The sequence below is a fragment of the Meleagris gallopavo genome, chromosome 3 (genome assembly GCF_000146605.3).
Source record: "Meleagris gallopavo isolate NT-WF06-2002-E0010 breed Aviagen turkey brand Nicholas breeding stock chromosome 3, Turkey_5.1, whole genome shotgun sequence".
In the NCBI taxonomy this organism is placed as follows: domain Eukaryota; kingdom Metazoa; phylum Chordata; class Aves; order Galliformes; family Phasianidae; genus Meleagris; species Meleagris gallopavo.
In genome coordinates, this window is record NC_015013.2 from 23,235,226 (window position 1) to 23,251,661 (window position 16,436).

Genomic DNA, 16,436 nt, shown 5'->3' on the forward strand with positions numbered 1-16,436 from the left:
ATTAAAACATAAAAAGAGAGCAACAAAAACATAAAACTAGCGGAATATTAGACCTTGTTTTTTGAAACTAATGCATCAGTGTCTGGTTTGATGGAAGTGGTTACAATTCTTAGTGAGCTCTCAAGGTATTCATCAGAGATGTTTGATGAAATTTTACTCTTCCTGTGCTTCACCCTTGAAAATAGTTATTCACAAATCTATGTAGTGCCAAAAGCAATGACATGTGTAAGGAGTGACTGTGAAGAGAGAGAAATATCTTTCTCTGGTAAGAGAGGTCTTATAAAAATTTGGTAAAGTGACATGATGATTTTTTTTTCTTTGAGTTCAATGTCTGATTGCAGCTCTGTATATTCCATTTGAAAATTTACAGGTAATTTATTTATGTTGAATGAAAATGGAGTTGCAAATATACAAAAAAGTGATGATTTTTTTTTTTTGAAATCTTAATAATTACTTTCCAATTCATTTATCAAAATGGAAATTATGGCTGCATATTATCTGTTGTTCACAGGACTATGTTTAGCCAAACATACAGTTATTTGCCCTAACTTGAGCTTGCTTTAACATAAGTTTCATTTAGAATGCTGTGATGGTTTGAAACACAGCCCAGATAAGTAGATTTTCACTTTGAAGATGTTGAAAGTTACAAAATTTGTCAGCACTGGATAAATATTCTGGATATATATTTCAAAGTGAATGTGTTGACTTATTAAATTATTCATAAAAATAACACAATCCCAAGTTCAATAATTATATAAGAAAATGTACATGTTTGCTTTATAAGAAAAAAGGCATGTCTTCACAAGTACACTCATGTGTCGGTGTGTTGAAATATTATTATCAATAATCACTGCATTTACCTGCCAAGAGGCATAAGGGCATATAATGTATGGCACACACGGGTTTTGATTCAACTGATGTGTGTGGCAGTGTGAGAATTGGGGTTAGCACTGCACTCTGCCCTCCACTCTGCAGTGTTCTTTTGTCATCTGCACACTCCATGCTTGTGCTACATGCAGCTGACTCATTAGAAATATCACAAAAAATTACATAATAATGTTAAAAACTTTTAGGGCTATATTACTGGCTGTCCAGGGCCATGGGTTGGACAAGTCTGATTTAATGGTAGACTTGGCAGTTCTAGGCTTTTGATTGGGCTTGATGACCTTAGTACCAACCCAAATGATGTCATTGAGAAAGAGGCTATGACATCACCAGGAGATGGATTGTGATTGCATGGCCCTCACTGCTTTTATTGGGTCACTGACAGAGCCTGGCTCACTCTGACTTGTTCCTGCATTATGCTGAGTGACTCTGTGAGGCTTGGAGGTCCATAGACAATGTCTTCTTCTTACCCAAAAAGGAGCTGGTGCTGCCATGTGCACACTGCTGCTCCCTGGAGGTATTTAAAAGACACACACGTGGGTTGCTTCGAGGCATGATTTAATAGTAGACCTGGCAGTGCTTGGTTAGTGGTTGGACTTGATAAACTTAGAGGTGTTCTCCTAAGGATGTGATTCCGTATAGCAATGTAGCACACAGATCTATCTTTTTATGTAATGCCTCCTATTTGTTTCCATGGAAACTACAACATACACAAAGAGCATAACAACACTATTTGATAGAACAAATTCTCAGGTACAAAGCACTATTTTTCAACATAGTCAGCACCATGAGATGTCCGTTTTTGCCAGCAATGAACGAACTTGCATGTGCGCTCTTAAAAATCTGTGCCAACTGAGGTGACTTGCTGTCACTGTTGCCACTGCTGAAACGCACCACCCACTGCCTCACTGTGCTCACCTCCACTGTTGGTTGTTATAAACATTCAACAAGTGTTCATGAATTAATGAATATAGTGGGTATCATTATTTCATCATGGAAGAATTCAGTGACCTTTGCTTCATGAGCACTTTCAGATTAGATGCCATTCTATCAGACTGCTCCTCTGCTGTCATCTAGCACATGGCAACAAAATGGAATGGAATATTCGTGGAAAGGTTCAGCCCCTACTGCCATACCACCAACATCCAGCTCTGATGTTGTGGACAAATATTGTAAAAACGGGGGCATTACTTTTGGAGCAACCCTCTGAAAGGCCACAGGGTGTTGCCACAGGTTGGGCCAGGCCAGTCTGTAGGCTGGACATGGCTTCTGTAACATCTTGTCTGGCTATTAATAACTTTCATTATTTATTTGTTCAGGAGAACTTGTCTGCACAAAGATTTGTCTATAATGCTACACCTTTTGACTTCTGGAATTTGCTGTTTTAGCTGAACAATAACAATAAAAAATGAGAAAAAAAAAGAATAAAATCTTGGGGTTTGTGTTCCCACATGCATCTCTGCTCGTAGGACTCATAGGACTAGCTGAGGTGAGTTAAACACATGGTTCAGGCCTCTGTTGTTGTTTCTTTGAATTATGTGTAAATTTTTGTGAAGCTAACTAATTAGGGCAGAACTGTGTTATATAACACGGATTTCATCCTTAGTGTAACTGAATTCATTAACTTAGTTTTTATAAAACCATCACCCTCCAAAATTAAATAGAACTTGAAAATATCATGCATTCCTTCAAATACTAGAACAAAACTTTCTGGAGAGAAATATTGAAGCAGAAATAACCTCTTTGTTTTTGTAGATAGTAGCTTGAGGGGATTCCTTGAATTATTGTTCTTCTAAACCTCTAGGTAATGTTGTTTTCCATACGGCATGGTTAGTATGAAATCTCATTCTTAAAGCAAAATGTCAGAATTATATATTCCTGCCATTCCGCTTTCTTTACTGACATGATTTGGCAGTGTGAAAGGAAATGAAGTAACACTTTAAATGACGAGAGGTAGAGGATTCTTAATGACTTTATGCCCTCATGCTACTATTTAAGAAAGAAAAACAGGTGGTGAAATCCTTGATGTACCCATCTCCTGAATGAGTGCTTGAAAAGGCATATGGTAGTGTTTTTTAGAAAGGAATTTTCCTGATCATAACATGTATGAAAACAGGTAATATGTACAGTAAGGCTGTACACAAACATGCATTCTTGTGTTTTCTGGGAATATATAAATAGAAACCCAGCCAAGGGATATCCATTTGGATTAATAAAAAAATATATGATTTTCAGATCAGCATAGTATGGCTGAGTTTTAGCTTATCTTTGAAGAGGCATAACGAATGAGCAATCTGACTATACGAAATCCTGCAAGACAAATTTACTCTTTAACTATCTGTATGGGAACTGTTGAGTCAGGCCTGAACCACTGATTGATCACCTGAGGCAAGGACTGAGTCAGCCGTGGGAGCACAGGTGAAAGCAATTCAACTATGTGACCGGAAGTGGTGGAGCCTGGCTGCACCTCTCCTAGACCTCATTTAAGGGCTGACTGCCATTAGGGAAGGGTCTCTTTCTGGAGATCTCTTCTCTGTAGAATCTTCCCTGTGGATCTAGATCTTTGGGCACAGGTGAGCATTTCTTCTGTTTGTTTCTTTTCCCATTTTTGCCATGATAAACTCTCTAGCTGTAACATTATCTCTAATGAAAATTAAAGGCAGCAATAAAAAATGCAAAGCCCAAATTACTGCAATGCTCCTGCAAGTGGTTCCATCCGGAATAGACACTAAGTAGAAGTAAAGAGATACTGGTTTAAGCTGTACAGCCTCTTGAGCACAATGCACTGAAACCCACTACTAACATCAGAAAAGTGGCATTTTCTTAAAAGAAGACAGAAAATCCTGAAGAAGCACCAGACTATAAGGAAATACACATATTGAGTGCTGTTCTTCACAGAAGGAATGCCAGAATGGGAATTGTGTATTTGCTGAAATGTTGGATATGCTGTCAGTCTTAAGCTTCACAGAAAATCTCTGAGCTGCTTTGCTTGAGAATGCAATTTAGTAATTAGCTACATTTCTTTCCAGCTGAAGTCATTTTATCCACAATGATTTCTTCTCACTGCTTGAGGCCTCTGTGACAACAGACTTCAGGACAGATGGTGACAATAATATGTGGGGACCTGCACTCTTAGAGTTTACCTTGGCTATGTGCAGGAGGACAAAGGTATCAGCTGAGAGGAGGGCAGTTGAGAATATTAAGAAATAAAGAAATAAAGGACTGAGGAGTAAAGCCATTACTGGCATATGGAGGAGGCAGAGGGCAACCTTAGGAAGATCCAGGGTACTGTTATAGGCAAGTGGGAGGAGGGAAAGAAGAACAGGGATTGGAAACGTAGTGGTTTAGGATATGGGAAAAGAGAATAAGATATCTAACAGATACAAAACATACAAAAACAGATGTAGAACGGAGGAAACAAAAGCAGCGTAGGAGACTAGAAGCAAGAAGAGTCTTTTGCAACAGCTGTAGGGTTCTATTGCAAAGCTTGGCTTTGTGCCAGTGACTTGTGTGCTAGTATTAACTTGACAGAAAAGTAGAGATCTGACTTAACAGTATATAAATGTACTTCCTCATTTACTGGCATTAATTAAAAAAAATCATTAAAGTTCATTTCTGGCTTATTAGCCGCCCTGAAGGGTTGACTGCTATTTTGCAGTTTCAATTCAGAACCAGTGATAAGCACTGCACCTCTTTGTTTCTTTTAGGCAACCTGTTCCTGGCTGGTTTCCCAGTTGACTATCATCTGGCTTTACAATTTTAACCTTTTCTTTCTTTCTTTCATTTTAAATACTTTTAATACAATTAACGTGCTTATTGTTTCAGTCAAAACTTTTTTTTCCCCATAGAATCTTTTTTTGCTGAAATGATAGAAGCCAAAGCAGTGAAATGGCCAAGTATAAGCATTCAAAATCTTTCTGTGAATTTTCCTTTTGTTTTACAGCTGTTGTTTCTATGGCGTAGTTAGTGTTGCTATGTATTTTTTCCTCTGTTTCTGCCAGAACATGACTGGCTGGGTCACCGTGCTCATAGTAGTAGTAGGGAATAACATAATTGCTGCTTGATTAGAAGAGGTATTATAAAAACAGTTTTCTGTGTTTGAGAAATCCCTATAATGTTTCAATTTTTCTAGCAAAGGCAAAATCATGAGTAATTAACCAAACAAAGTACAGACAATTGTGATGAGCTGCCCTGGGAAGAAAGCAGGGGAAAGGAGTAAATCTGGGCAATATTCAATGTTAGTGTCCTCAACTTTCCTACTACATGGTGTGAGCTTATGCATGTCAATCTAAAACGTCTAGAGCAGTGAAGCAGTAATCCTTTAACCATTTTAATCGATACTATGCAGTCAGGCAGGTTAGTCAGCCACAGCTGACTAGACTAAACTTAAAAGAACCTCTATCAGGCTATGTTCTCACAGGTGCACTCAAATGGATGCTTTCACCTAAAGAACATGCAGGTGTCCAACAGCAAGCTTCTGGGAAATGTTTTGAGCCAAGCAAGTTTTAAGAGCTAATGAGCTGTTTCTCACAGAACTGAGATGAAAAGAAATGAAGAACATATCACTGGTAGATGCTAGCGTGTTGCATCCTTTTCCACTTCTTGTGTTGTATTCTACCACTGGTGTTTGATCAAATGGTCTTTGATTATGAGAAATAGCTAACGTAACCTACAAATGAGAAAAAAGAAATATTGTGCTGCTTGTTTTCTGACAAGTTCTCTTTGAGTGCTGAATTTCTGAGTCAGCCAGATCCCACAGCCTTTGCAGCACAGAGCATGCTTGAGCAAAAAAACTGAATTTTGTCATCTTTGAATATCTTGCTGACAGAGAAAGTGTCTTAAGAAATTCCAGATGGAGCCAAAACAGAATGTGGTATAGAGATGAAGCAGCTTGGAGATGAGAGATGCTGATCTGCACTGTCAAGTTCTGACTGCTGTACAGAGACAGGCTCAGCAGAGATGGATTCAGCCCACAGAAAGTTTAAGGAATCCAAGAACTTCCTATCAGCAGAAAAGATTCACACTTGCAGCATTCATTTTAGTTAAGGCTTCTGCAAATACAGATTTGCCTCTGAATTACTAGAGACCTCTGTTTATAAAGAGAGGATGGATGTAAAATAAGAGTAGCATCTTAGAACAGGAAGTGGAGTCAGAATGCATAAGCACGTCAGGGAGGACAGTGTTTTAGCCCAGACCATTTTAATTATACAACAGGGCAAAGACTCATCTGTTTGCACAATCTCAAAATTTTACAATAGAAATGGCAGAGTAAAATTAGCTAGAAATAAGAGGGTATCAGCAAAGGAATTGAAACAAAGGCAGTTTCAGCTGTGCCAGTGTGCTGTCCTGTGCCAAATGTATAATGAACTCATGGTGGTACAGTGATCACATTGGAAAGAGACCATGGTCATCTGAGAATAGTCATTAAACAGTGAATATTTGATATCCACTGTTTATTGTTTCCTGTTTTCTTTAGGCTTAGAAGTTCATTAAAATGATATGGTGTGACCTTTAGATTTTTGAGAGGTATAATTTGATATACAACTTCTACATTATAACAGTTTTTCTCAAATTAGGTCTAAGCTTGGAAGGAATCATAACAATTGTGAGTCTGTTATCATAGTGCATGTGAAAAAAAAAAAATAAAAATATGGATTTCCAAAGGCAAGTTTAAAAATGTGGTCCTTTATGCACTCGGTAAGTTCAAATAGGTCCCGTAAACAAAGAGGTGACATTTCTTAGAAAGTTGGAAAATATGAAGATGCAACTTAACTTAAAGAACTTACTTAGAATTCCAGTTGAAAAGAAATAATTATGGTATAGTCAATGCTTGATAGGAAATGCTTACCAAAATTAACATCACTTGAGGCTCCCAGTACCTGGCTTTTATGGAGCTCATATTAGGACAGCTGAAAGCAAAGACTGTACAATGAATATAAGGAAGAAGTTTTTTACAATAAGGGTGATGAGGCACTGGAACAGGTTGTCCAGAGAGGTGTAGAAGCCGCATCCTTGAAGATACTCAGTGTCAGGCTGGATGGGACTCTGGGAAACTTGATCTAGCTGTAGGTGTCCCTGTTCACTGAAGCGGAGTTTGACTAGATGATTTTTAAAGATCTTTTCCAATTCAAATGATTCTATGCAGTTCTTTTGCAACGTCATAAGCAACTGAGGCAAGGTGAAGGTTTATTTGGACAAGAGTTCTGCTGCGAAGGTGCTTTTACTAAGTGTAACAGCATGATGGGAAGTAATACAATGAAGTCAGCTATTGAATAGGTTTGAGACTGCATCCTCTAATTTGAGCTGAGCTGCATTTATTCCTAACAGCTAGAAACAAAATAAACAGAAAATTGGGATTTCTGTTCAAGTGATTCTGTAATTTTATGGATGTTTTCTTTATTATAACTTATATCGTTACAATATCAGATATTGCAAATAAATATTTGATGTTGCAAAGCAATATGTATACAGTAAATCTGCTACCAAAATTATTTGGCCTGTGAAGCATCAAATTTTCCTTTATTTATATTTTAAAGACTTATTAGAAGGGATCTGTGCCTGAAGAATGAGAAGCACAATGCTGATCACCTGATGTACCCTAAACCGTTTCCCTGTGAAGAGGAGTACAGTTAGTAGTTTTGAGAAGCATGTTGCAAATACAACGCGCTTCACTCCCTTTATACCAGGAAGTTAAATGTATGGGAAAAGATTACATGCTGAGGTAGAGTGTTACAATTATGCACTTCATGAAATTAAACCATTAATTAATGGTATTCTCTCCTAACCCTCTGCAATTCTTTTGTAGTGTTTGAGAAATACAGCAGGTGATTCCCAGGACATGTCTATTTTGGGGGAATAAATACTGTTTTGTGAGAAAGCCTTTTGAAAAGAGATATAAATGCTTTCTCACAATGCATATAAGTTTATGACAGCTTTTTTTACATTTAGCATTCTTTAGGACAGTTAACATTTTCTTTCTGTAAGATGTGATATAGTATTGTATAACAAGAACTAGATAGAGGTAACATTCTAAAATTTCAACTTAGAATATGAATGAAAAACATCAGTTTCCCAACTATCCTTCCCATAGTACTGCTTTGCAGTTAAAGGGAGATCTTATCTCCTGGCAATGCTTCCCTTCACTATCCATCTGGAAGACAGATAAAAATGATTTGGCTGTCAAGCTGTGTCATGATAGTTGCACTGATATCCTGAGGGGTTGCAGTTTTATAGGATTAATAATCCATCCAGAGGCCTTCAGAATACTACCACAGAGTATTTCCTTAAAGAGTCAGGGTAAGACTTTTTGTATTTTATTTCACCAGTGATTGTAGAGCCATTTGAAATCTCCAGGTAACAAGTTTGATCTGCTCTTGTATGGTGCCCCGTTGTCCTGCAGTGTGGTAGTGGAAACTGAAATATTAGAAAGCTTCCTTTTGCAACAGTGGAGAACCAGAATTTTTTTACAGTTGATTTTTCTTGGGACTTTACTCAGTTTTTACATCAGGAAAAAGGAATTTCCTCTAGTTACTCTAGTACATTAGTGGTAGACAGAAACACTAAGTACATTGTCGTGATATGTAATAACAACACCAACAAGAACTAGTTTCCCTTTCTTTTTTTTTTTTTTTTTAAGGAACAGGTGAAAGTATTATAGGATTGTCCTGAACTGTGCTTTAGTTCTGGTACAATCATAACAACCACACTATACGTTGCTCCAGGGCTTTTTATTTCCCCAGTCAGGTGAGAGACTTATTAGTCAGATGTTCCTCTACTGACTGTGAAAGTAGGTTTTAAGGACAACATACAGAATGAAGTAAGGAGATGAAGAAAGACAAGGTCAGCTCCTATTCCACTTGAATACATTTCATTTAACAAAAACAAGACAACCAGTGCTTTTTACTGAAGAAGCAGAGTTTAAATGTATGTGAACTTACTAACCAGTTTAAAAGTAAAAGACTTTTCTAATATTTTTATTTTTAAGGATAATGTAGTCTAAGTATTGTCCATTAGGGTTTTCATAAATGCCTTGAAATATGAGTTACAGAATTGTTTTCTACCTGGCTTTATTTTGTTTTGCTTGATTCTAAGAAAAACAGAATATGTCCAAGAGCATTCATGCAAAGCAATTCATATATCTCAGAGGTAAATTTTTGTTGTTTTTCAGATATATTTTGCTGTACGCTTTACTTTATGCATTCAGAAGCTATGACTGTAAGCTTGAACTCCAGGTCTTTCTGAGAAAATCAGTGCATTGGGATTTACTTTATAGTGAACTGTAATATTACATTTCTGTTAACACTGAACTGTTTTAGAAGATATGCTTAGCAATTTATTTATTTTATGACTAATGTAGTGTCTGTTTGCTTGATCTGAAATAGTGCAATTGAAGGACAATCAGTACCATTTTTGTCTTTGTGTTAATCAGTGTCCGTCAGATTTGCATCATTAGACAATTATCTGTATAAATTAATTGTAATAATATTACAGTGACCACATCTGTTATTCTAAACTTCTGCAGTTTTTCTATTAAATTTCCCACAACAGAAGCTCTGTAAAAATTAAAATTTGGAATTTATATAGTAGGTGCTATGTACAGAAATCACTGCCTGAAGTATGAGTATGTTGCTTAATGGTTGGACTATTATTATGTCCATCTAGTACTTCTTACTGACTGATATGTTTCTCAGACTATTACATTTAATGTTAGCTGGTGAATGGGAAGAACACTGATAAATGTATGTATGATGTGGAGTGCATTCACTTTCTAGGTGCCAGACTGGCAGAAGCTTGTGTGAATGTTCATTGCTTAATCAGGGAAGAAGTGCAGTGCTCAAAACGGTGCTGCCCAGGCTGATGTGATCTGCCAACTTGCCTCGATGCTGAGCCAGAACTGTTTGTTATGGAGGGGAAAGGGGGTGCAAGTAAGGTCCCACTATCTGATAAGTTTCTTTTCCTCTAGGAGTCCTGCTGGTGATGGTATCTTGTAGTATTGAAAATTGCTATAAAGTGAACAGGTGTCATAAATTCAGATCAATTTGGGGTGTGCTGGTTTTTCATCAGTCCAAAAAGCTTTGTTTATGACCTGTAGCTTAGACTTACAGTAGTAAGCACTTTCATGACTAGAGTGAAGATGATAAATCTGTTCCCAAATCACTGTGTACTCATGTAGACATTTAAATGTCTGCAACTTCTTTATTTGCAGTTGTTCATTATGTGCAAAAAAGATTAATAACTGAAAAACCAAACACAAAGTGATTTTTAAGACACCTGTTTCAGTGTACTGCCTCAGGAAGTTCCTTTGTTGATAATCACATGTTATAATGTTGAAACAATGTCTAAAGAATTTTCTGGGAGAAGTGTGCTGTGTGAATAAAGAGGAATTATTTTAGGCAGCATATATGTAGGCTGCGGTGAAAGTAATGCCCGTGTAAAATATATAATATAGTTAACATATGTAAGTAAGAAGACTTATATTAACTGTTATTATTAATATATATAAAAAAAGAAAGCAACAAAACATAAAACTAGTGAGATACTTGACTGTGTTTTTGTGAGACTAACGCAACAGGCTAGCTCAGTTGTTGCCATTCTTAGTGAGCTGTCAAGATGTTTGTCAGAGATTTTTGATTAAAACTTTACTCTTCCTGTACTTTCTTTATCCTTGACAATATTTGTTCACAAATGTGAGTACTGCCAAAAAGTGATGACTTGAACAAGGCTAATTGTGAAGTGAGATGTATCTTTCTCTGTTAAGAGAGATCTTATAACAGCCTGGTAAAGAGACATGATCAAATTTTTAGTTGAATATCTGATTGCAGCTCCATACAATCCATTTGGAAATTTGCAGCTAATGTATTTATTTCCACTGAAATGGAGTCACAAATATAAATTGATTTTTTTTTTTTCCAGTAATTTTGAAGCATTTCTCAAATTCCTTAATCTAAACAGCACAGCTTCATATTTTTCGCTGTTCACAAGACTGTGTTTAGCCAGTGTATCCAAATGCATATAATTATTTGACATAACGTGACTCAGGACTCCAAGGCATCCTCCTCCTGCTTTGATTTCAGCTGAAACAGTGGTAATAGAGCATCAATGTTTGGTTGGTGCTGAGCAATGAGTATGTGTCTGAGGCTGGTTCCCATGATGGGATGGGCCACATTGAGCTATGCCGGGCTACATGCAGCCCGTGAGCTTCAAATTGGATGTACTTTGCTCTGTTTCCAATTAGTGTGTTTTGGGCTTCCACATCCTAATCCTCTGCAGAAGGGCATACCCTGTGCCAAAAGAATATAATATAATGAAGTTGCAGCCAAATGTGTGAGGCCAAGAGTCTGGAATAAGCCTTCTTAGATATTACAGCTCTTCTATCCTTTGAGTTTTTCATGCTCAGTTTCCAAAGAGCATGAATACAGTTTAAAATCATAGCTGTGTTTATGCTTGGTTTAGAAATAGGACAAAAGACCAATAGTTTAGAAAGTAGGTATTCCTTCTCTGTATCTCTGGTAGAGTCTGTAAAAACTATGTTATGTATTAAAAGCTCTTTCTTTCAATAGCACAAGTTTCTTGTTGGTGATTGTCTTTATCTTCCAAAGCTAATATGAAGTAATAAGCAAGAAATGCAGCAAGGAAAACAGTGAGGAATGCTAAATTACCTTTGTCTTTGCAGTAAAATCATGATTAAGCTGATATGAGTCCATATCTTCTGAGTTATTGTCCAATATATCTAGACTCTCGAGCAAATTAATGGCTACAATTTTGCAAAGTATAGTGTTATACTACTGCTTATTTTTAAAAATCTATAATTGCTAATGCATCTAACACAAAAAAAGATGCCTGTACTTGTCTGTCCTTCCACCTTTACTATCCTGAAGTCTCAAAATCTTAAACTCCTGGGAACATATGAAGGAAAATGAAATTAGAAACAGGTCAAATACTCATTATTTGCATGTTAGTTACTTGTGGTTAAACTTCGCTACAGGATCACTAATTCAGAAGCCTATCAAGTTGAACTGATAGTTATTTGAAAGTGAAACATATCTTGCTGTTCTTTTAATGTCTGACAGATTATTGTTCATAAGGTTTTACAACAAATTTGTTCTAAGTAATACTAGACGACATGTTAAGCAAAATATTTCAACAGTCTGAGTCAAATTAATGAGAAAACTCCTTTATTATAATGATAGGCAGAAAAGAGTTCAACAAGGTGTGAAATGGACTGCAGCATGAATTAAATAAAGCTTGGCTATTTAAAGAGCATATAATTGATCTATTGTGCAGCTAAGTAACTGAGAAAACAAACCTTTCACTGTTGTGTGAACTCTATCAGAAATATGATGAAAAGTAGAGGAGATGCACCCTGTTATTTAATATTCATTGACACTTTAATAATAACAGCCATAAGTAGTGAGGATGCAGGTTCAGTGTAAGAACTGAACATTCGGCACTGCACATTGTGAGATAAGTTGGGATAGGAAAAAAGTTGAATTCAAATGCTAACCAACGAAGACCCACAGTAAGCAGGGAAGATGAAAGGCAGCTTGACAGGTTTACAATCAATGTATTTGAGGCTCTGGAAGGGGGAAAGTGGTGGGGAAAGACAAGGTTTCAATTATTGGGATGTGAATAACAGCCAAGTGATATCTGTTTAATTAAATAGCCAATCACGAGTATTTTGTATTAGAAAAGATAGCTGTTTGTGGAAGAGATGGCAAAGATTAAAGCAAGTTTGGGTGCTATGCAAGCTAAAGATCCTTCACAGACTGCATGAGTACAGCTGCAGTGAGGGACTGATGAGAGGGCAGATGAATAAAACTGAGTAAATAAAGCCTTTAGGAAATGTCATCTTTACTTTAAGGAACTTTGACTGCTTTTTAATTATATTTGAAGATGAAGAAGTAATAATTCAGAGAACATCATCCTCTGTGGCAATAAAACAGAATGTCAAGCCTAAAGCTGGGAAAGTTTGTGTTCTAGAGACTTGATATGATTTCATGTATTGAAAGAAAATGCTTAATCTTCTGAGGATTAAAAAAAAGTCCTATTATTTATTAAGTGCTGATGGGAAACTTCATCAATCAATTTGTAGTAATATTTTTTAAAGAAGGAATTTTTTTCCTCTTTATTCAAACAACTGCTAAATCTAATTGTATTTGAAAAAGATGTATTTCAGCAATGGCAGGAAAGATTTAAAGTATTTTATGAATATGAAAACTTTGACTAATTTGACTAACACTTCTCTGGAGTGATAAATTCCAGACAAATTCTGATTGTATTTTTTTATTTCATTTTTATTTGTCCTTGAAAAACATGAAGTTGCTGTATTAATTTATCAATTTTGTCCAGATTGTCCAGATTGATAATAACAAGTTTGGATCCTACAGGTGCATTATCAAGTGCTTCTATAAATAAGTAATTTTTCCCACTTGAAGACTTCTAATGGTTTACAAACTGACAGAATAAAGATCTGTTTATTTATTTATTGGCTTATTTCAAAGCACACGATCTTAATCAGCACTTCAAGGATGGTAGTATCTAGAAATTGTTTCGTCTTAGTGTGCTGTGAGGATTTAGTTTTGGTTGCATGTCGTACAACAGAAGTGGCTCCTCATAGAGTCATAACAGCAGGATGATTTATTTCACTAGGTCAAAGGAAGTTCAAAACTTTGCTGGTACTTGGTTTCACAGCTGTAAGCTTGCGGAATAAAAGTAGTAGACTGAAGATATGGATTATTGCTCTGATGGGGCTGGATTTAAAACTTCTCTTACACAGGCACTCGTTATTGTCTCCAGGCCATCCTACTACTAGCCACATGCGCAATATAAACTGTTTATAGTGCTCACCATCTTGACTAGTCTTTTGACCTTATTTTTTTGAAGACTTACTCCAAAACTCAAAAATAAATTTAATGTTTTTTATAACATTATTTGGCTTGCGTAGCCTTGGTGTGGATGCAGAAAGTGAACCCTGCTCTAGAAATCAGGTCTGATCAGATATATTAAATGATTGTATTGCATGGAAGGATTACTGTAGTTTTCTTTGTTCATATGTATTTTAATTCCATAATTCATTAATACAGTGATGTGCTTGATAGCAACAGGACACAGGCTCATTGCTGTATGTTATATCTCAAAAATGAGGCTTTCTCTCTCTGGAGATGCCAGGCCTTCACTGTTTGAAATTGTCTTGGTGTCCCTGGAATTTAGTTTTTTACTTGATTTAGCCAATAATTTCTCTTCATAGTTCATGGCTAACTGTGGCTGGTTATTTCAGTTATTTTACTGTCCTTATGTTTGTATGGAACAACCATAACTTTACAGAGACTGTAGTAGTAAGTTGTAACTCCAATTTATTCTATAATGTATTACTAATATTTAAGTGTTAAGGCTGTACAATAATTTAGAGGTAGCAGTTTTGATTTAGTTTAACTCATTGTATGAAACAGATAGAGTAGAGTAAGTGATTAGCTGGTGTTGAGGGTTGCCAAATAAAGCTGAACTGATAACAAATGGCAATAAGTGTACGATGGGAAAGACAAGTTTGCAAATTTGAAGGCTTAGGTGCAACTCCAACAAACTGAGTGAGTAATGGTGCGTGCAATAATGAAAATTAGGTGCTGCTGATATGTGCCTCTTGCTGTTTGTGATACTGAACAATGATGCTTGTACTGAATATTTATTTGCCATGATAGCCTCAATTGACACAAGAATTGAAGGAAGGTTTGTGATAGTTATATTACCAGTTCTTTACAGTATGTGCATTAAGCTATCACGAACATCACTAATTATGAAATCAGGAACGAGACAGATTTAAAAAAGCTGTTGGTTAGTGCTGTGATTGAGTGACAAAAGCTGTGGTTGGTTAGGTGCCATATGTGTGAGTGGCTGAGTGCTGATATTAAAAACTTGCAAAGTAGCTTTTGTTAGTTGGTAAATTCTTATTTCCTAGAAAACATTTAAATGAATTGTGGAGATTCTAAAGGAGAGAAGAAGCAAGAGTATGAAAAGGTTTAGTGCATTAAGGAAGTGTTAAATGAGGCACAGTGTGTCTGAGTTCCACCAGTAGCTGCTATTGCTACCTCAGAATATGGGTTGACTGAATTTCTGATGGTTTTAGCTATGCAGATTTAGAGTTAAAATGGAGATTTGTATCTCTAACAGCTGCACCATCATTTCAGATGGATAGATGTGTAATCTGTTGCAACAGAAATGAGCAACCAATAGAGAAGGAATTACTGGCTTTCATTCAGTACTAATAAAACATTAACATAGAAAAGCTAGTTATAAACTGAAGAAATTGCTTATGCAGTTTTAACAGGTACAGTATTGTCTACCGAATCATGTGGAGTTTTGTTTCAAGATTTAACCTCAGGGTTTATATATGTTTAGTTCAACAAACTAACCAAAATGAGTGAAATCTCTCTATAAGCATTAAGCTCCTAGTTAAACATTTCTGCTCATAAAACAGGTGCACATTCACTTTTGGAACACCCAGACTGGCTGCTTTGAATGTTGTATCTTTGAGTCAGTAGTTAAGAATTTCTTGGTTGTGTTGTTGAAGCTAAAGAGGATCACTAATAAGTAGTAAGTGTCATGCTTTCAGCTGTGATGGAGATTATCCTCTTGTACCATTGTTACACACTAATGCAGAATAATAGCTTTGCGTGAGGCTTAAGCAAAAGCTGTTCATTCTCTAAAAGAAGAGAGTATGTATTTAGCTAGATCTTTTAAAAACGACGTATTGAAACTTTGCAATTTTCATGTAATAGAATAAATGAGGAATATGTATTTTAAAGCAGAAACCTAATGCTAGATATATAAAGAAAAAGATAAAGATGTTATAATTCACTAATAGAATCATAGAATCACCAAGGTTGGAAAAGATCTGCAAGATCATCCAGTCCAACTGTCCACCTATCACTAATAGTTCTCACTAAACCATGCCCTTCAACACAACATTTAAACATTCCTTTAACACCTCTATAAACATAAAATAAATCATGGACAGTAATTTTTCTTTTTTTTTATTCCATAGCTAAAAGGCAACACAATGTACTTTGGACTATTTCTTAGAGTTATATTAGTTTTTTATTCATGTGCAGAGGAAATGTTGACAACAAAGAAAGCATAGGAGAGGCAGTAAGAGGAAATTGCTGAAAAGAATTCCTGATTTGCTCAAGGCCTTGGAACTATAACCTTCTTCTGAAGCCAGTAGCAATATGACTTCTTGCACTGTAGTGTTGCTTGTGTTTGCCAAAGAAGTAAGGAGAATGCTACAACCTGGGATGCCATGGCATCTAGGACTTTCCTTGTTGTGTCCAAAGAGGGTTGAGCAAGAACTGAGGTTCAACAAAAGCAAGTGTAGGGTCTTACACCTAGGGAGGAATAATTGCATGCACCAATACAGGCTGGGGGATGAGCTGCTGGAGAGGAGCTCTGCAGAGAGGGACCTGGGCGTCCTGGTGGACGACAGGTTGGCCATGAGCCAGCAGTGTGCCCTTGTGGCAAAAAAGGCCAATGGCATTCTGGGGTGCATTAAAAAGAGCGTG

General features: G+C 36.4%; 1 long non-coding RNA gene across 1 annotated transcript in view; it reads left to right on the top strand.

Moving 5' to 3' along the window:
• Window positions 1-3,387: 3,387 nt before the first annotated feature.
• Window positions 3,388-16,436, top strand: part of LOC116216444 — an 86,028-nt gene continuing 72,979 nt past the window's right edge. Inside the window, exon 1 of the long non-coding RNA XR_004159183.1 lies at window positions 3,388-3,458. This is a non-coding gene — a long non-coding RNA (uncharacterized LOC116216444). The remainder of the gene's footprint in view (window positions 3,459-16,436) is intronic.